Source organism: Manis pentadactyla, chromosome 7 (assembly GCF_030020395.1).
Source record: "Manis pentadactyla isolate mManPen7 chromosome 7, mManPen7.hap1, whole genome shotgun sequence".
NCBI lineage: Eukaryota > Metazoa > Chordata > Mammalia > Pholidota > Manidae > Manis > Manis pentadactyla.
The window spans coordinates 81818736-81839863 of record NC_080025.1 but is presented as its reverse complement, the minus strand read 5'-3'; the positions used below and the strand labels follow the sequence as shown (position 1 = coordinate 81839863).

Sequence of the window (21128 nt, the reverse complement as noted above, 5' to 3'; positions counted from 1 at the left end):
AAGGGAGGCAGATAACTGACAGGGAAATTACTGGGGCCATATTTGCAATCAATCCACCACACCTGGGTTATTGCTTTTATCCTGATACTGTTTGTATGGGAGAAGCTTGGTTATACTCCCCATAAGTTTCCCGGAACTCTAAAGTTGGAAAGATCTTAGTGATCACTGTCTACTCCAACCTCCTAATTTCAGAGGGAAGGAATCTGAGGCCCAGCCAGGCTATGCAATTTTATTAATATCCCATAAGCAAAGGAGGACTGGAAATTATTTCTAATTCAGCTCAGAGCTTTTTCCACTACACTTTACTATCCCGTCTTCCAAGGACACTTTTAAGATACAAAAAAAATTGGTTTTGTTCTCCCTTGTATTCCCCATCTACCACATTTGTCATGAAATTATTATCTAGAAAAACACCTACAGCAGCCAGTGAAGACTAGTAGTCTCTCAGCCAGGGTTCCCTCACTAGGCCCTGTCCTCTCCACTAGGATGAGCCCTTGGCCCATGAGCATACTGTCCAAGCCCTCGCTCACAGTGAACTTCCTTCCATTGTCCTAGTTATCTGTCCTGTCACATGATTGTCCCTCCCTGCAAAACCAATCTGCCCCAGAAAGTCCTGGCATTTGCCCTACAATGTCTATATTTATCTCAACATTTTAGGATCATGAGAGAACCACTCTCACAAACAGTTGTTAATAACCTTAATTTTGCAATTTTCCCTTCCTATTTTGTATAAATAGCTATGGCTCTGCCTTCCTCAACCATAGTTTTTCTCCAGAATCTATAGTACAAACAGAAAATTGAAAGTGCAGAACTTACTTTCCACCTCAAAAGATTATAAACCCATTTTAACCAACAACTGTTAGAAACACAGGTATTTCTTATGTTTTCCTTTTGAATGAGAGAAATAGAGAAAGAGAAAAGGTAAAACTTTCTAGATCTCGATCCCCTTCAAGCAGTTGGAACTCACGGGCAAAGTGGTGGGTCAGGAACATCAGGTGGCCTCACATTCTTGGACACAAGCATATGCTGAAATGACTTGTTACTGATGAGGTCTGCTGCCTATACACATAGCATGAAAACAGGAAGAAAAGCTTCAATTTTTCAGTCATTTTTATGATTCATCTCTGTTTTTATGGGCACCCCAGCATAGTTCACCTCATTAGCCATTACAGAGATTTTAATTTTTGAGTTAATCCTGGGTTCATTCATCAGAATGAATATTAATATCTTTTTAATGTAATTTTTAATTAAACATAGCATCACCATTATAACACCCCAAATATCTAAATAGAGTTTGAAAGAGAAGACAGACACTATCACAGTAAATACCAGAAAATTCTGCCCACATTCCTTTCAAAAGGCTGATCACCTATGAAGTAATGAGAATAAATTGTGAGATAATGTAGGACAGATCCAATTAAGATAATGAGCTACAATTATGGACATGATTTTCCAGGGTTAAAGATCTTAACAAAAGGCAATATATGCATATATTTTAAATATCCTCTTTGGTCTACTTACTTATATTAGCTCTGCCTCTTAAAAAGGAAAATATTCATCAAAAGTAATGACCCTGAGTCCCTGCAAGTGCAGTTTTAACTCTTTTTGCTATTACTTAGGTATTTTAATACTCTGACAGACTTTTTTTTAATTTACTTTGTGTATCTGACTGAAACAGCCTTTTTTTTATTTGCAGCATTCAAGGGGAAAGAGGCGATAGGAGCAGTGTTCTCTCTGCATCTTGGAAGCTGTATTATGAAGGTATTTTGACTATTACAGACTTAGATGGATGTTCCTGGAAGGAACTAACTAATCAGCCTGCCCTCAATAGCAGTGGTAGGCGAGACAAGCAAGGAAAAGGTATAAGCGAGTTTTGTAGTTGTACCTCACTGCCATCTTTGCTCCTCTCCAAAGACAGAACCACCACCACTTAATCTTTGGTCAACCCTGGTCAGTCAGTGGAAATAACTATTTCTTAAGCTGTGTGGAAGTGCTGTAGGAGAGCCCTGGAAGGTCTGATGGCTACACTACTTGGTAAAGACTCAGCATTGCACTCTGAAAACTTAGGCACTTCTACTGGCACCCACTAGAGCTGACGGGTGGAAGGAACTGAAATCTAAGAGGAGCTAAGAGTTCTGCTCATGTCATGTGCCTTATCAGCAGAAACTCAAAATCTTATCAGTGATAAGGGAAAAACCAAAGGAAAACTCAAAATCGTATCAATGATGCTTATGCCACAGCAGATCCCCAGCCCAGAGTCAGTCTAGAATGCTCACCATTCACAGCTGCTGCCATTTACATCCAGTAGCATGGTTCCATGGGTCTGTTTTAGACTATGACGCCAGCAAGCTCAGCTCATTACCAGAAGGAAATTGTCTGGCACTGTGCTTCACTGCAGTGCAGCGGGCTTCTGAGCTCCATTAACTCCCCAGCCTCCAGGAACCTTCAGTCACAGCCTGTGTGACTATATCAAGTGGCACTTCATTGAGATCTTGAGAGCCTAAGGATCCTTGAAAAATGTCAGACAAAACAAAAGGATGGATGCCTGAAAGACATAATGATACATTTGAAAGCAGAGATTGTCAGTTCCCTGTTCACAGGATTTTTATAGCATTTTGCTTTGCATTTCTTTTCACTATTGTATATCCTCTCCTTCCCACTCCTTCTCTCTATGTCTGTGATATTGTGGAAAGAATATTGCTAATAAGTCAAAAGACTTGGATTTTCTAGTACTGGCACCAACTCTTACTAGCTGCACACATCTGAGTAAGTCACATAGCCACTCTGATCTTCCATTTCCTCAAATCTGAAATTGGAAAAATGCTGTCATCTTGTAGGATTTGTGTGAGGACTAAATGAGATCATGAAATACAATCACATTTAAGATTAAAACCTGTAGTCATCACCTCAAAACAGTGCTGTCAATATGTTCCCAACGTATTAGATAACTGGGGAAGCAAAGCCATGGGATGGAAAGTTTATAACCAGTGATTGATTAGTGTCTTGAGGAAGTAAAATAATGACTTTTAAATTTGGCTTATTTCAAATACAACCCTCTGGGCCCTGGCTGGAGATCTGAGGATCTGGGAAAAGGCCTGAATACAGGCATTTCAAGCCACAGGAACATCTTTTCCAAGAATCTATATCTATCAAATACATTTAAATAACTCTTTCACCTTAACACCCATGCTCATCCTGTTAATTTTCCTTCCTCTCCACTTTCAGGATCCAATATAATGAAATAGAAATAGTATTATGGGCTTTGTAGGCAGACAGATCTGACTCTGCCTCATTTGACTCTCTGAGCCTCAGGTTTTTTGCAATTTCTCCCACATCCCCAAACTAGTTCCTCCCGTTTCCTCCAGATCTAAGATCAGCTCAGATAATTATTATTTACTCTATTTAATGTAAGGTTGAGAGTGACTTGCAGCCCATTAAACTTCCAGGGGATATTTTTCTTTTAAAATCCACATCTGATGCAGTCTGAGGGGAGAGGTTGTCAGGCACTAGCCACAGAAGGGAAAGGGAGAAAGCTGCTCATTCTCCTAAACTTCAGATATAGATGATGAACACCTTGGAGAAAGGAACTCTGCTAGCCTACCTGAATGAATATCCACAGCCCTTAAGGTCAATGCCAGGCCATGCCACTCTCTACTTGTCCTCTACACTTGTCAACTTTGATATCACCCAGGACCACAAACACAGCAAATCCAAAACTCAACTATCACCTTCCTTCCCAAACCTGTATTCCCTGTCCTAGTGAATTAAACTGCTGTAACTCAGTCTGGTATTTATCTTCCCACTTCTCTGTACCACGACTGATTTCTGGCAATGGCTTCCCAATCAACATTCCTTGCTCTCTTGCTTCCTCCAATCAGCTTTCAACAGAACAGAGAGAATGGTCTTCTTAATGAGCAAATAGAATCATTTTATGCTCCTATTCAGAACCCTTACACATGCCCCCCTAGCCTACCAGACAACATCTGAATCCTGAGCCTGTCACTCTCAGTCTGTATATTCTCCAGCCCTCTCACCAGTCATTCCCAGTCCCATGTCATATGTTCTATGTGTGGCTCTGATCTGCTAAACACCTTCAGGTCTGTACAAATATGTGCCTCTCAGAATACCTTCTCTTCCCCGTCTGCTCAGTGAACTCCTACTCATCCTTAGGTAATTAGCTCAAAGGCACCTTTTTCTGGGATTTCCTTATGCCCTCCCTACCCCACCTCTACCTATCCCACATGTCTCTATTTTGCACAAATCTCTTTTGTAATGAGTGCCCACCGTAGTGTGTTTACAATTATTTGCTAACATATTTGGCTCCCTAACTGCTCATGGAACCTTTGAAGACAAGAACTATGTCTTGGTCATCTCTGTATCCCCAATGGCTGTCATATAACAGGACCTCTAGTCTCTTGCCCACCTCTTCCAGTTGTGCATATTAGGACATCCCTTAAGCAACTTTGTGGGGATTTTTGTGGTGATTGAAGAAAGTCTGTTTGGGTGTCTGAATTTTATTTTGCCCAGCACTACCCAAGAACAGCTAGAAGATGGTGTGAAGTAATGGAAATACTAATTAGTTGTCTGAGTGTCTGAAGTAATGGTTTATAGTCCTAAAAAGTGTTGGTATTTACATGGGTCTTGGAGTGATTGTTTGTTTCCCCATTTTCCTTACTTAGAACCTGAGCGTGCAATCCTTGTCTTCCTCACTTTCCTCTCCCTCCAATTGGAGTTTGGAGTTAATCATGTATTGGAGAAGTATGTCTGTATACATTACAGAGGCTGTAAACCTTAAAAATATGGCTTCAATTAAAATGAATGCAATCCAAACATAGCACCTCAAGGTACCTCAATATAGTACAACAGATATACGTGTCACATTTTGACACTGCAGGTAATGTCATTCCAAAGAAATTATAATTTGGAATTTTTTACCACCACTTTATGTCGTATTCACATTTCTCTAAAGTTTGATTCTCAAGGTGCTATACCAATGCCATTTATTTTCATTGACATTTAAATCATTTTAATCTGTAAGCCATGTCTCTCTTCCTTCTGATGACATCATTCCGTCTTCCCTGTTGAAAATCTTTATTTAGGAATACTCTGCAAGTAGTAATAGCAAGCAAACAGCACATCCAGGATTTTTCAACTGACACTGACATATCAGGCCAATAGCATAAAATGTGGCTGTAGAATATTTGTTTTCCAAACCCACATTTGTAAATCCTTTTAAACCAACTAGAAATATGAATGCATTCTGTTTTCCTCTGACCTCCCTCATTACTTATGTGCATTCACCACCATATAAAACAGAGTGGGTTTTCTTAGGCAATAGTGCAGTGTACAAGATGCATTTCATTCAAGGTTTTGCCCACTTGCTTAAATTAACTTCTGTGGGGGTTGAGAAGGAGCTGTGTCCACCAGTTACGTGCACAGGTGCCTTGGATATCTGAGGCTTCTGTAATCTTTTCTGTTGCTGTTGTTACTTATTCCCTCTTACAACTGATAGTTTAATTTTACTAAATTGCTCTTCTAGCCTAAAAGGATTTTTACTACATTCTGGGTATTCTTTATACTGTATTTATACTTTATACTGTTTTCATTACTATGGATTAAAAATGTATTCCCACTATTTGGATGCTAAGGGCAGGTTCTATTCAAAATGGACAACCATTAGCTTGGATATCACTTGAATAATATGCCATGACAATTTGTCCAGATAGTTTTATTGTGTGGGGTTAATAATAACCTAAGCCTTGCTGTTTTCAACTTTACAGCTGGTGAGCTTTTTGAAAATACTTATTTTTCATAGAATTCTGCCTCAAATAACACTGCAAAACACTACTTTGTGGAAAATGCTTATGCAGTTATAAACTCTGTTTCCCTAACAGCTAATGAAAAACATACAAAGTCCTGGATTCTTAAAGAGCAAAGAAAGAGGAAAAGCTGGCTCTCCAGTGCTCAAGTGTCCCTGAATCAACTAAAACTGGATGAATGTTGGAACAAGAGATCCTCACAGGCCTTCAGCCATTTTCATGTGAAAATTTAAACTGATTACTTATCTTTCAACTCCATAAGCAGTGAAAGATGGATTTTGTCTTTTTTTTTTTGTAGGAAATTTTTAAAGAGGTATTACTTCCTAATGAAATAGTGTATTCTTCAAACAGGGAAAGAACATTAGGCAAGGGGAGGAATAACATTTCAAGAAGGCTCAGTAATGGTGTACATCTGGGTTCAGCCCCTGTGAGGGCAGGCTCCTTAGCTCAAGCTTTTACATCAGCTTTCAGATGGAATCTCACTGAAATGCATATTACATCAGGAAAACCTAGTCCAGAATTACAATTAAAATTCAGTATAATAAATACCATTTCAAGTAAGGTCTCTGTAAAACAGAGCTATTTCAGAATGCCAATAATTTGTAGATCTGACCTAGCAAAATGCTCTTGAAAAAAATAAGCTACTCAACAAATGGAATCTCTAGTCCCTGAACGTGTTAAAGGCTTTCTCTATCATGAACATACCTCCTTGCCTGAACTATTCGATTTAGAACTCAATTTTACTTCATTGAGATGAATCCCATGTGCCATTATAGCCCCAGGAATTAAAAATAAAAATGGATGCTTAAGAAAGGAGACACTTTGGGTAAACACCAATTGCCATGTTTAGCTTATTTAAGAAGGAAGTATCCATGTGCACCTAGGAGGACTCCTTACACCCATCCACATTACACAGAGTTCTACAATTGTGTCTTTGTCCATAATTATTGCAATCCCAGAGCACAGCCCAAGCCAGCAGGTCATTGTGACCTGGCTCTGTCAGCACCCTTCACCCATGACTCATTCCTCTCCTCCCAAACAGACATCAGAATTTAGTCCTCAGGCTCAGTACCTTTTCTTTCTCAAAACGGCCTTGTAAAAACATCCAATGAACCTCTGCTTTTGATAATAGCAGACTTGGTAATCAATATCATTCTTTCCACAGAAAACAAATTGGGAAACACTGGATGAAATATTTTTAAAATGGCCTTTAAAATCATCAAAGAGCTAGAGTTGGAAAAAGATGTCAGCATGAGAAGTGAGGCAGAAAATTCCTCCCAAAACCACATAAAACACAAAAATACAGCAAATACAACTAATCCTGAAAGAGCAATCCAAAGACTGCAGAATAGACTGCCTACATCTGGGGAAAAGAGAACACCTCGCAGAAAAGGGTAAAGTAGCAAAACCATGATCTCGCAGGATCCAAGCCTTCCCCCAACCCCAGCCAGCAGGTGGGAGGAAGAGAAATGGAGCAGAGAGGTAGTAGAAGCCCAGGAATGCTGAACACCCAGCCCGAGAGATCTGCTCTGGGAGCACAAACCCACATTACATGGTACACTGGAGATTAAAGGGGTTGGAAAACAAAGATGGGCAGAATACTGGGAGAAACTGAGATTCCATCCACTTGTGGAGAACAGGTATGCACAACTGCCCTCCAAACCCAACAAAAGAAAGGCAGGTACTTCAAAAGACTTCCCAACAGTGAGAGGGGGATTAAAGGGGCAAAGATTACATAGAGCTCACTGCTCAGGAGAAAAGGCAGGTGGACAAAATCATCCCAGCACACTCAGCCCAGCAACTTGGGAACTCTTAGGACCTTCGGATGCTGCATGCCCATGGCTGGCAACACAGCCCTGAGGCACCCAATTGCCGCATGAAGCCTGCCACTTCTTCCTCCATGCAGGCACTGGTCCTATACATGTGCTGCCCACACCATCATACCAGGCCAGCTGGAGGGTGGCCCCACCTATAGTAGCTACAGGGGCATAAGGCAGAGGCTCCTCCCTGCATACTTAGCACACTGGACCTGGCAATGGAGGCAGGCAATATAGCTGGGAAGGCAGGAAAGAGCTCTTTCCTCCCAGCAGGCACAAGTTCTGTTCACCTGCAACCCCTGCCATTGCTACAGGTGCTGGGCAGCCCCAGAGAGTAGAGCTTCTGTAGAGGGTACCACCTACACAAAGTTATTCCACAGGAATCACTAAAAAAATGAAATGGCAAAAGAATTTAGACCAAACAAAAATACAGGAAAAGATGCCAGAAAGTGGGATAAGTAAAACTGAAATCACCAATCTTTTGGATAAATATTTCAAAATAAAAATCATAAACATACTCATGAAGCTACAGAAAAACATTCCAGATCTCAGGAAGGACTTCAAGAAAGAGATAGAAACTGAAAAATACAGTATCTGAAATGAAACATACACTGGAGGGATTTAAAAGTAGATTAGATGAGGTAGAGGAGACAGTAAATGAAATAGATATTAGAGAACAAGAAAACAAAGAAGCTGAGGCAAACACAGAAAAAAAGGATCTCTAGGAATGAAAACATAATAAAAGAACTGTGCTACCAATCCAAATGGAACAATATTCACATTATAGGAGTACCAAAAGAAAAGAGAGAAAAAGGGACAGAAAGTGTCTTTGAGGAAATAATTACTGAAAACTTCTCGAATCTGGGGAAGGAAATAGTCTCTCAGTTCACAGAAGTGCAGAGATCTCCTAACACAAGGAACTCTAGGAAACAACACCAAGATATATAATTATTAAAATGTCAAAGATTAAGGACAAGGAGAGAGTACTGAAAGCAGTAAAAGAGAGAAACAATCATTTATAAAAGAAACTCCATTAGGCTAACAACAGATTTCTCAGCAGAGACCTTACAGGCCAGAAGGGAGTGGCATGATATATTTAATGCAAAGAAACAGAAGGGCCTCCAACCAAGAATACTCTACCCAGCAAGATTATCATTTAAATTTGAAGCAAGGATTAAACAATTTCCAGAGAAGCAGAAGTTGAGGGAGTTTACCATCACAAAATTATCTCTACATTGTATTTTAAGGGGACAGCTCTAGATAGAAGTGCTCCTAAGGCTAAATAGTTGTCACCAGAGAAAATAAAACCACAATAAAGGAAGCATACAAATTAATTACTAAACAAATGCAAAATTAAGTCAACTGCTCACAAAGTTAGTCAAGGGTTACACAAAGAGTACAGAATAGGACACCTAATATTTAAAAAGGGAGGAGGAAGAAGAAGAAGAATGGGGGAAAAAAGAACCTTTAGATTGTGTTTATAGTAGAGTAATAAGCGAGTTAAGACAGACTGTTAGATAGTAAGGAAGTTACCCTTGAACCTTTAGTAACCACAAATCTAAAGCCTACAATGGCCATAAGTATATATATCTTTCAATAATCACCCTAAATGTAAATGGACTGAATGTACCAATCAAAAGGCACAGAGTAACAGAATGGATTAAAAAAATAAGACCCATCTATATGCTGCCTAAAAGAGACTCACTTCAAACCCAAAGATTCATATGGACTAAAAGTGAAGGGATGGAAAAAAGACATTTCATCCAAATAATAAGGGGGAAAAAGAAAGAGTAGAAGTACATGTATCAGGCAAAATAGATTTCAAAACAAAGAAAGTAACAAGAGACAAAGAAGGACATTACATAATGATAAAGGGGTCAGTCCAACAAGAGGATATAACTATTATAAATATCTATACACCCAACATAGGAGCACCTACATATGTCAAACAGATACAAACAGAATTAAAGGGAAAATAAAATGCAATGCATTCATTTTAGGAAACTTCAACACACCACTCACACCAGAAGACAGATCAGCCAGAATAAAAATAAGAAGACAGAGGCACTAAACAATGCATTAGAACAGATAGACCTAACAGATACCTGCAGAACACTCCACCCAAAAGCAATAGAATACACATTTTTCTCAAGTGTACATGGAACATTTTCCAGAATAGATCACATACTAGGCTACAAAAAGAGCCTCAGTAAATTAAAAAAGATTGAAATTGTGCCAACCAACTTCTCAGACCACAAAGGTATGAAACTAGAACTAAATTATGCAAGGAAAACAAAAAAGCCCACAAACACATGGAGGGTTAACAACTTTCTGCTAAATAATCAATGTATCAATGATCAAATTAAAACCGAGGTTAACCAATATATGGAGACAAATGAAAATAACAACTCAACAGCTCAAAACCTGTGGGATACAGTGAAGGTCATGCTAAGGGGAAGATATACGGCAATACAGGCTTACCTCAAAAAAGAAGAAAAATCCCAAATGTCTAAACTCACAATTAGTAAAACTAGAAAAAGAAGAAAAAAATGAGGCCCAACATCAGTAGAAGGAGAGACATAATAAAGATCAAAGAAGAAATAAATAAAATTGAGAAGAATAAAACAATAGAAAGAATCAATGAAACCAGGAGCTGGTTCTTTGAGAAAATTAACAAAATAGATAAACCCCTAGCCAGACTTATCAAGAAAAAAGAGTGTACACACATAAACAGAATCAGAAATGAGAAAGGAAAAATCACTGTGGGCACCATGGAAATACAAAGAATTATTAGAGAATACTATGAAAAATTATATGCTAACAAACTGGATAACTTAGAATAAATGGACAACTTTCTAGAAAAATACAACCTTCCAAGACTGACCCAGGAAGAAACACAAAATCTTAACAGACCAATTACCAGCAGTGAAATTGAACTGGTAATCAAATAACTACCAAAGAACAAAATTGCTGTACCAGATGGCTTCACCGCTGAATTTTATCAAACATATAGAGAAGACCTAATGCCTATCCTCCTTAAAGCTTTCCAAAAAGAAGAAGAGGAGGGAATACTTCCAAACTCATTCTATGAGGCCAGCATCACGCTAATACCAAAAGCAGACAGACACCACAAAAAAAGAAAATTACAGACCAATATCCCTGATGGACATAGATGCAAAAATACTCAACAAAATATTAGCTAACCAAATTTTAAAATATATCAAAAAGATCATCCTTCATGATAAGTGGGATTAATTCCAGGGGTGCAAGGATGGTACAATATTTGAAAATCAACCAACATGATATACTATATTAACAAAAAGAAGGAAAAAAAACACATGATTTTTTTCAATAGATGCTAAAAAAGCACTTGACAAGATTCAACATCCATTCATGATAAAAACTCTCAACAAAATGGGTATAAAGGGTATTTACCTCAACATAATAAAGTCCATATATGACAAACCCATGGCCAACATCATACTTAACAGTGAAAAGCTGCTTTTCTTCTAAGATCAATAAAAAGACAAGGATACTCACTCTCACCATTTTTATTAATATAGTACTGGAGGTTCTAGCCACAGAAATCAGACAACACAAAGAGATAAAAGACATCCAAATTGATAAGGAAGAAGTTAAACTGTAACTATTTGGAAATGACATTATATGATACATAGAAAACCCTAAAGAATCCACCAAAAGAAACTACTAGACCTAATAACCAAATTCAGCAAAGTTACAGAATACAAAGTTAATATACAGAAATCTGTTGTATTCCTATATACTAATGAGGAACTAGCAGAAAGAGAATTCAGGGAAACAACTCCATTTACAGTTGCATCAAAAAGAATAAAATAATTTGGAATAAACCTAATCAAGAAGGTAAAAGACTTATACCCTGAAAACTACAAGACACTCATGAGAGAAATTAGACATGAATAAATGGAAATACATCATGTGCTCATGGATAGGAAGAATATTGTGAAAATGGCCATCCTGCCTAAAGCAGTCTACAGATTCAATGCAATCCCTATCAAAATACCAACAAGTTGAACTAGAACAAATAATTCTAAAATTCATATGGAACCACAAAAGACCCTGAATAGCTAAAGCAATCCTGAGAAGGAAGAACAAAGCTAAGGGGATTACACTCCCCAAGTTCAAGCTCTACTACAAAGCCACAGTAATCAAAACAATTTGGTACTGGCACAAGAACAGACCCATACATCAATGGAACAGAACAGGGAGCCCAGATATAAACCCAAGCATATATGGTCAATTAATATATGATAAAGGAGCCATGGATATACAATGGGGAATGACAGCCTCTTCAACAACTGGTGTTGGCAAAACTGGGCAGCTACATGTAAGAGAATAAAACTGGATTATTGTTTAACTCCATACACAAAACAAACTCAAAATGGATCAAAGACCTAAATGTAAGTCATGAAGCCATAAAACTCATAGAAGAAACCATAGGCAAAACCCTCTTGAATATAAACATGAGCAACTTTTTCCTGAACACATCTCCTCAGGCAAGTGAAACAAAAGCAAAAATGAACAAATGGGACTATATCAAACTAAAAAGCTTCTGTACAGCAAAAGACACCATCAGCCAAACAAAAAGGCATCCTACAATATGGGAGAATATATTTGTAAATGACATATCTAATAAGGGGTTAACATCCCAAATATACAAAGAACTCACATGCCTCAATGCCCAAAAAAGCAAATAAAGGTCAGAGGATCTGAACAGACACTTCTCCAAAAAAGAAATTGAAATGGCCAAGAGACACATGAAAAAATGCTCCACATCACTCATCATCAGGGGAATGCAAATTAAAACCACAATGAGATATCACATTACACCAGTTAGGATGGCCAACATCCAAAAGATAAGAAACAAATGCTGGCAAGGATGTGGAGAAGGGAACCCTCCTACACTGTTGATGGGACTATAAACCAGTTCAACCACTGTGGAAAGCAATGTGGCGGTTCCTCAAAAAACTAAAAATAGAAATACCATTTGACCCAGGAATTCCACTCCAAGGAATTTACCTGATGAAAACAAGATCCCTGATTCAAGAAGATAGATGCACCTCCATGCTTATTGCAGCACTATTTACAATAGCCAAGATATGGAAGCAACCTAAGTGTCCATCAATAGATGAATGGATAAAGAAGATGTTGCATGTATATACAGTGGAATATTACTCAGCCATTAAAAGAAAAGAAACCCTACCATTTGCAACATGGACAGAGCTAGAGGGTATTATGCTCAGTGAAATAAGCCAGGTGGAGAAAGACAAATACCAAATGATTTCACTAATTTGTGGAGTATAACAACAAAGCAAACCTGAAGGAACAAAACATCAGCAGACTCACAGACTCCAAGAAGGGAATAGCCATTAACGAAAGGGAAGAGGTTAGGGAGGATAGGTGGGGAGGAAGGGAGAAGGGGATTGAGGGGCACTGTAATTAGCACTCACAATATAAATAGGTCATGGGGAAGGCAGTATAGCATGGAGAAGACAAGTAATGACTCTATAGCATCTTACTACACTGATAGACAGCGACTGCAATGGGGTGAAGAGGACTTGACAACGTGGGTGAATGTTGAAACCACAATGTTGTTCTTGTGAAACCTTCATAAGATTTCAGATCAATGATAACTTAATTTTTTAAAAATCATCAAAAAGCTAATAAGAGAGTGAGGCCAAAAGGAGAGAACCCAGAGACAGTGAGCCACTTTTGCTTGTTGACCTTTGTCTGTCTAGAAGGAGTAGCTGAGCTGCTGAGCTGTACAGTCAGCCATAACCCCTACAATGAGAGGGGCGGCGGAGAAAAATGTAAGAGTCCAAAGTCTATCACGTTTGGGGAATTTGCTGAAGCACTGTCTGCTTTAGGCCCAGACTTCAAAAGGCTCCATCCTTGGGATAAGAGGAGCCTTGAAGAAATAAAACTGTCGTTTTTCATAGACAATATAATTGAACATGTGGAGAATTCAAAAGAATCTACAAATAAGCTATCATAATTACTAAGTGAATTTAGTAAGGTCAGTGGATGTCAGACCAAAACCAGTTGTATTTCTCTATGCCAGCATCAAACGACTTAAAAATGAAACATCATCTACAATAGCATCTACACATCAAATATTTAGAAATAAATCCAATAAAAGATATACAAGACTTCTACCTGGCAAATGATAACATCCTAATCCAAATAAATGAAAAAATGTATTAATTCTCCCCAAATTAAATTAAACCACATTTTCAATGCAATGGAATTCAATTAAAATTCCAGCTGTGTGTGTGTTTGTGGGTGTGTGTGAGTTGAACTCAAGTTTTTAGAAAAATGCAGGAAACCAAGAATAGCCAAGACAAGCATAATGAAAAGTTGGAGGGCTTACCCAATTACCAGGGCTTATTAGAAAGCTATAGGAATTAAGCAGGTGTGCAGCTGATACAATAATAGACAAATAGAGCAACAAAGAGGTAAAGAGCCCAGAAAAGAACCTATGCATATATGATCACTACTTGATTTATGTATGAGAAATGTGCTACCATAGTGCAGTGAACAAGGATGATATTTACAAAAACTGGTGCTGAGTTGGTTGGATATCCGTATGGAAAACAATGAAACTTGACCCTTACTTCACATCATAGAAAATAATCAATTCTTGGTGGATTGTAGATCTAAATGTAAAAGGCAAAACAATCAAGCATCCCAAAGATAACAGTAAAAATATATTGTGACCTTGAGGCAAGATTTAACAACACAAAGAACACTAACCATAAGGGGAAGAATGATACAATGGACTTCAATAAAATTAACGATTTCAGTTTATCAGAAAACACCACTAACAGAGTGAAAAGGCAAGTCACATGATAAGAAAACATATTTGCACCAATAACACACAAAGGGCCAGTATCCAAAATGCATAAGGAATTCCTATACATCAATATATATGCCAAATGGGTACAAGACTCAACTAGATAGTTAACAAAAGAGAATATCCAAATGGCTAACAGACTTATGAAAAGATGCTCAACTTTTTAATAATCAGGGAAATGCCAGTTAAAACCACAATGGAATATTACTACATATCTGCAAGAATAGATAAAATTTAAGACTAACAGTAATGTAATTTGGTACAAGTAGTTTTGAAAACTCTTTCGCATTATCTACAAATTTGTACATGTGCACATACCAAAAAAATTACTCCTAAGTTTATAGCCAACAGAAATGTGGTCACATGTATACAAAAAAACTTATACAGGATATTTATACAATATTATTTTTAATTACCAGAAATAGGAAAACAGCCAAAATATCAATCAACAATAGAGTGGATAAAGAAGTTAAGGCACAGTCATGCAATAGAGTGTATCTATCCTTTGCTCAATGACTTTAATTCATTCCTGGAAATGCTGCCACTAATGACTGATCACCAATTCCAGTGTGCAGATGGGGGTTTCCCCACACCATCCAGCAAGTCTTGGGCACCAGCTGCATAATACAATTCAACTCAATTCTGACACTACTTACCTGGAAATGGTGTCAGATCCCACCATTTCCCAGGCTATAAGATTGCACCCACTTGCCTGCAACATCAGACACCAATTGAAAGCCCAGGTTATCTATCACCTGTGCTGCTGACCAACCAGCTGAAAGACTGGAGGTCCCAACAACCCCCTCCTTGGGTTCAGTCAATTTTCTGGAATGGCTCGTGGAACTCAGAGAAACATGTTACTTACTAGATTTCCAGTTTATTATTGTTAACCTTAAAATCAAAACAGTTCAGTTATCTTACCAGCCTTAAAACATTTACTCAGGAATAGCAGAGAATTGCAATCCAATGTGTAAGCAACAGCAGAACCATAGGCATATCTGGAGAACAAAGGAGAGAAATACTTTTACAGGGGAAGGGGTGAAGTTGGGAGGCCTGTTCTAAGTAAACATCCATTGGATTAAACTGTAAGTCCCACATATTGTGGCTCCTCATTGGCTGAGTTTGTGGCAGTCTTGCACTGGCAGGGCTGTAGCGGGGAGGTAGAAGATGGAAGCCTTCTTCTTGCTAGGTGGTAAAGCAACTTAAACAGTATGGTGTCCATCTATTAGAATCTGGGATTTACAAACAGTGATGGTCAGGGGAAGCTTCTCCTGAAGGCCTACCAATGCCATGTAAGGTTTCCCTTAATTAATTTTCACATGATAAGGGCTATAACTAAGGAACAGCCAGATGGAAGACATGCATAGGGCAAGGTACAGGGAAAGGGCTCAGAGCTTCCATGCCCTCTCCAGGCACATCTCTCTTCCCCACTCTCCATGTGCTCACCAGACCAAAATCTCTCTGAACCCTGCCCTTTTTGGGTTTTTATGCAGTCTTCATTGCAGAAATATGACTGATTAAATCGTTGGCTATTGGCCATGGAATCAACCTTCAAATCCTCTCGCCTCCCCAGAGGACAGAGGGGTGGGACTAAAAATTCCAACCCTCCAGACACACAACTGGTTCTATTGGCAACCAGTTCCTGTTCTTAGGTGAGCTCCAAAAGTTGCCTCATTAACATAACAAAAAACACCTTTTTGGCTCTCTTCATTTAAAAATTCTAGGGGTTTTAGGAGCTATGTGCCAAGAACAGTGGAAGAATACCAAATATACATTTGTTATTATAAATCACAATGATACAGCCACCAAATGAAAACATTGAAAGAAAAATATTTTTATTAGTTTTAATGAAAAAAATTATTGTATCTTATTCTAATCATAAAGACCCAAACAATAATTACAGAAAGAAAGCATATCAACTGAATAATGAAAACTAGTTTATATAAGTAATAAGCAATAGTTTAAAAGTAAATAGTTTGCACATAAAATGTAATATGACATAAGGGTTATTGTATTCATCCTTTTCTCTTTTTTCCACACCATTCTTTGTAACAACTTTTCAGCCTTTGGGGAGTTAATGGTTTTGTGCACTCAAACTGCACCTATAAACAAAGTAATAGCACAGTAAAACAAAATAAGAGGACAAAATAAAGGGCTAAACCTGAGAGCTCTTCAAAGCAAGTAGAAATACTACATTCATACAGTAGCCTGAAGAGTCATGGAAGACTCCATTTCGGCCTCTCCCTTGGTGTGTCCATGCAAAACAACACATTTAGGGCCTGGGAAAGCATGGCGCACAATTAGAATTAGTTCCATATGACATTCTTTGATCAGGAACAATTGTTTAAGAATTTTGGTCAATGTGTCTCCCTGAAATCATGATGTTAAACTACCACTTCCTATAGTATATTCATTTAGTATGTTTGGGGGTTGAAATAGTCATTATACTGAATAAAAAGGAGTCATTCCAAAAAAGTGGAATAAGTTTTCAAACACCATTACCAATGAAGAGTTGTTAACAGATGTTATCATTAGGTAAGGTAAGTTTGAACTACAAGCAATGAAAATGAACAAACTATTGCCACATGCAAGAATATGGATGAACACAAAAATCTATTGTTGAGGCGAAACCAAATAAAAAAGAATGCATACTGCATGCCTCTGTTTATATAAAACTCAAAAACAAGCAAAACTAACCTATAGTGTTAGAAATCAGGTAAGTGGATATGCTTGGGAAAGAGGGAAAATGTCATAAGTGGAAGGGCATGAGGATAGCTTCTGGGGTATGGGTAATATTCTGGGTTTGTCCTACCTCCCCACCTACATTTTAAGTTCTTGCAAGATATGGATCAAGGTTCCCCCTTAGACTGTTTTACCCACAGCTTCTAACACAGTTCTCAGCACCCAACAGGCCCGCTGAATGCAGATTGCAATCTAGGAACAAGAAGAATCTCTTAAATAGCCAGCTGCACAAGCTATAAATGCTACACACATCTTACATCATAGGTGATCGTCACAGAAAATCAAAACAGGTGGAGGGAGAGGGGGAGGCAAACAGCAACCCACACAGAGAAGCCTCCTTTCATCTTCTTCACAGAAGGTCTGTTTTAAGGTATGTTTTACAAACCGCATATTGTTGGTCTTTCATCTTTCCTTATCTGAGAGATGAGAAACAGCATTATTGTTCACTCTGTTCCCAGTCCCAGGAGACTAACTGGCATAGGCCTCATCAGCAGGCTGCCCTGTCCGCTGCCTTCCAGTGGGTTCCAATGAGGATCACAGGCAGATTAGACAGTGAGGTGAGGGTACTTAATCCTCCACCTGCCTCCCTGAGGGGTTCCACAGGCTGGCTACATCTTTCTGCCAAAGGTCTCAGCAGCCCTCTTCACATAGGCTTACTGGGTCTTAGTCCTGGTAACTGCCCCTCACCCCTAGACCAAGGATGGTAATACCTTCCTACATGGTTCTCGGCTGCACTCTACCCAGGGCTTTCCCTACACCCCGCCTGCACCTCTGCGAGGGTCTCTTCATAATACCCAACTGAATAGGTGGCTTCCTGCCAGGCCCTGTCTGATACAGATATTTTACTTTATAGCCTTTATAATTCTAATACTTATAATATTTATGGCACATTTCCTAGTTTAAGTAAACAAGTCCATGTATTATAATGTGCCCTATTGTTAATAATTCAAGGTCATCAGCAGGACTCTTAGAGATGATGTGATTTTTTTATCAGTGCTTACCATCCACACTAGGCCTTACCGCATTTAATCTCCCTTTCCCTACAAGAAAAACCAATGAGATAGGTCTGATAAGTCCATTTTACAGAACCAAGGGAACACAGCTGTTAGGTAACAGAACTAGGAATATGAACCCAAGTGTTTCACTACAAAACCTGTGTCCTTAACTAGTACATATAATTGGTCCCCTGCCACACCACACTGGCTTAAAGAGCTAGTGAGTTGTGTTGATCAAGTGGTTTCCATACTCAATAGTTTACACTGTTGTTCTTTTTGAGCTGCCATGATTCTTATACCTCCTTTAAATGATTAAAAATACATCACTGCCCTAATACAAACCTGATAATCACTGCTGTATTGGTCCCCTTGCCTGCAGCACTCAGCCTTGACAAATTGGCTGCTGACAATCTGCTGTAGAGGTACTATGAGACGCACCCCTACTGGAATTGTGTGTGGAGATAAGAGTAACCATTTCTTGAATGAGGACCTGAAAGATTTTGGAACGTGGAATTTGTGAAAGTATTTTTCATCACCTGGCAGCTCTATTTTGGACAGTACTATACTACTTTTTAATGTGTAATGAAAATCATAATGTTGCCTGCCTGCCCAAGCTACATGGAAAAGACACAGGCAGAAACACCAGCTCAGTGTCCTAGCAGAGTCCAGCCATCAAGCCATCCCCATCCAGATACCGAACACATGAGGGAAGCAGCCTCCAGATGATTCCACTCCCTGGCCATCCAGTCACCCCCCAGCCATTCATTTCTTCCCAGATGGGATCCCAGACATCATGGGACAGAGACAAGCCATCCCTGTTGCATTCTATGCAAACTCCTAATAACAGAATTCATATATATGAACAAGTAGTCTTAGTTTTGTGCTACCAAGGTTGTGTGTGAGGATAACTCAAACATTCATTAGAAATGAAAGAAGAATTGAGATGCTATGGTATAAATTATGGGAAACTAGGAATAATAAAACTGTCCCAACCAGAGTCATTTTATTTATATAGGATATACATCATATATGATTACTTTAAATATACGTGTAAATATTTAAAAGAGACTCTCTACTAGCAGAGGACTCTGGAAAGCCAGTTGGACCATGTCCTCTTCCCTCCTCTGAGACCACACCTGAACGTTTAGTCTTGCTACACAAAGGTCATCAGCATGAAAGGACTGAAGAGAATGAAAGGTAACAGAATTTATCACCACTGCAAAAGACAGACAAGAGGAGTACAGATCTCTGCAGAGAGCACTCCTATTAATAACTCCACCCTTTAACGGCCTAGTGATCTAAATATCCAATCAAAATAACATTTCCTCCTCATCAAAAGTGAGAAAGAAATGAGAGAAGGGAAGCTTTTTCTAGAATAAAGAACTGAATAAAGAACCTCCACTCCACCCTAAGGGTCATTACCAGCTCTAAGGGAAAATGTTACATGTTGGACCCCATTTTTCTATTTATCACTAACATTAAAATGAAAGTTACCCTCTCAAGCTAGTGATGTCCAAATCCCACCTACTATGTATGAGGCGTGGGTGAGCTTGGTGACAACTTTCAGTTAGAAACATTCCCTGGATCTGAGCAGATGGAAGGTCCATGCCAAGGAAGTTCAAAGGCACATCACCAGCATAGACAGGCAGGATGCTAACGCAAGGAACCAAAGGCATATCCAGGAAGATGAGAGCACAGGCCCAAAGAATAAGGCGAGGGTGCATGAGAGAGTGAGTAGCAGAGGAACTGGAGAGAAGTGATGAACAGAACAAGACGTAACATGTGCTGTCATCCTTTTTATGTGGCACATGGTTCTTGACAGTGTAGCAGGCAAAACTGGTTAAAGGTGATAACTGGTGTCAAATTCCCTGCTTATTCTGCTTTGTGAAGGAACCATCAGCATGGCCCCATGCAGATTCTAAAGGTGATTTGAGATCTGGTGACATCTAAAGCAAAAAGAATAAGATGATTCCTTGGCAGAGAGACAGCAAGAGTAAAGACCTAGGGCAGGTGATGCCCAGTGTCCAACAAACGGAAAGCAGGCCAGTAGGGCTGGAGCAGAGGAAAGATTGTTAAGAAATGAACACAAAGAAAACAAAGGCCAGTTAATGCAGGGCCTGGAAGGCTATTGTGAAGACTTGAGCTTTTACTCTGGGTTACCACTGGAGAGTTCAGAGGAGATAAATGAAACTACTTAAATTATTTTCAGCAGCTCTAAAAAGAAGCATCAACTTCGTTGTACTCTGGATGCTGTATTAAGAATAAACTGAAAGGGAACAAATTAAAGCAGGGTAACCAATCTGGAGGCTAGTGCATTATTCTAGCCTTGTTGTATTGGTGATTTGGCCTGAGAAGTGGAAGTGGGTTGGATTCTGAATATACTTTGAAAGTAAGCCATCAGATGGATTAGAATTCAAATGTTACCCCTTCTTGCATTGTTTTTCTTCATAGCACTTACCACTTTCTGACACACTGCACATTGCATTTGCAATGTTTTTATTGACCCTCCTGCACAAATGAGAGCTCCCTGATGGCAGGGAATTGTTTTGTCCATTTGTTCACTATTATACTGAAATGCCTGGAACATAGTAGGTACTCACTGAATAACTGTTAACTGAACTGATTCCTCTGAAGAATGTTTTTTTTTTATGTTTACTAGGCTCTCCCCTACCCCAAGCCCCCCCGCCACAAACCCCATTACAGTCACTGTCCATCATCATAGTAAGATGTTGTAGAATCACTACTTGACTTCTCTGTGTTGCAAAGCCCTCCCCTTTCCCCCACCCCCCACATTATACATGCTAATCATAATACCCCCTTTCTTTTTCCCCGCCCTTATCCCTCCCTACCCTCCCATTGTCCC

General features: G+C 39.0%; 1 long non-coding RNA gene across 1 annotated transcript in view; it reads right to left on the bottom strand.

Moving 5' to 3' along the window:
• The window catches only part of LOC118917097 (uncharacterized), a 43365-nt gene that overhangs the window by 15067 nt on the left and 7170 nt on the right, over window positions 1-21128 (bottom strand). The window lies entirely within an intron of this gene.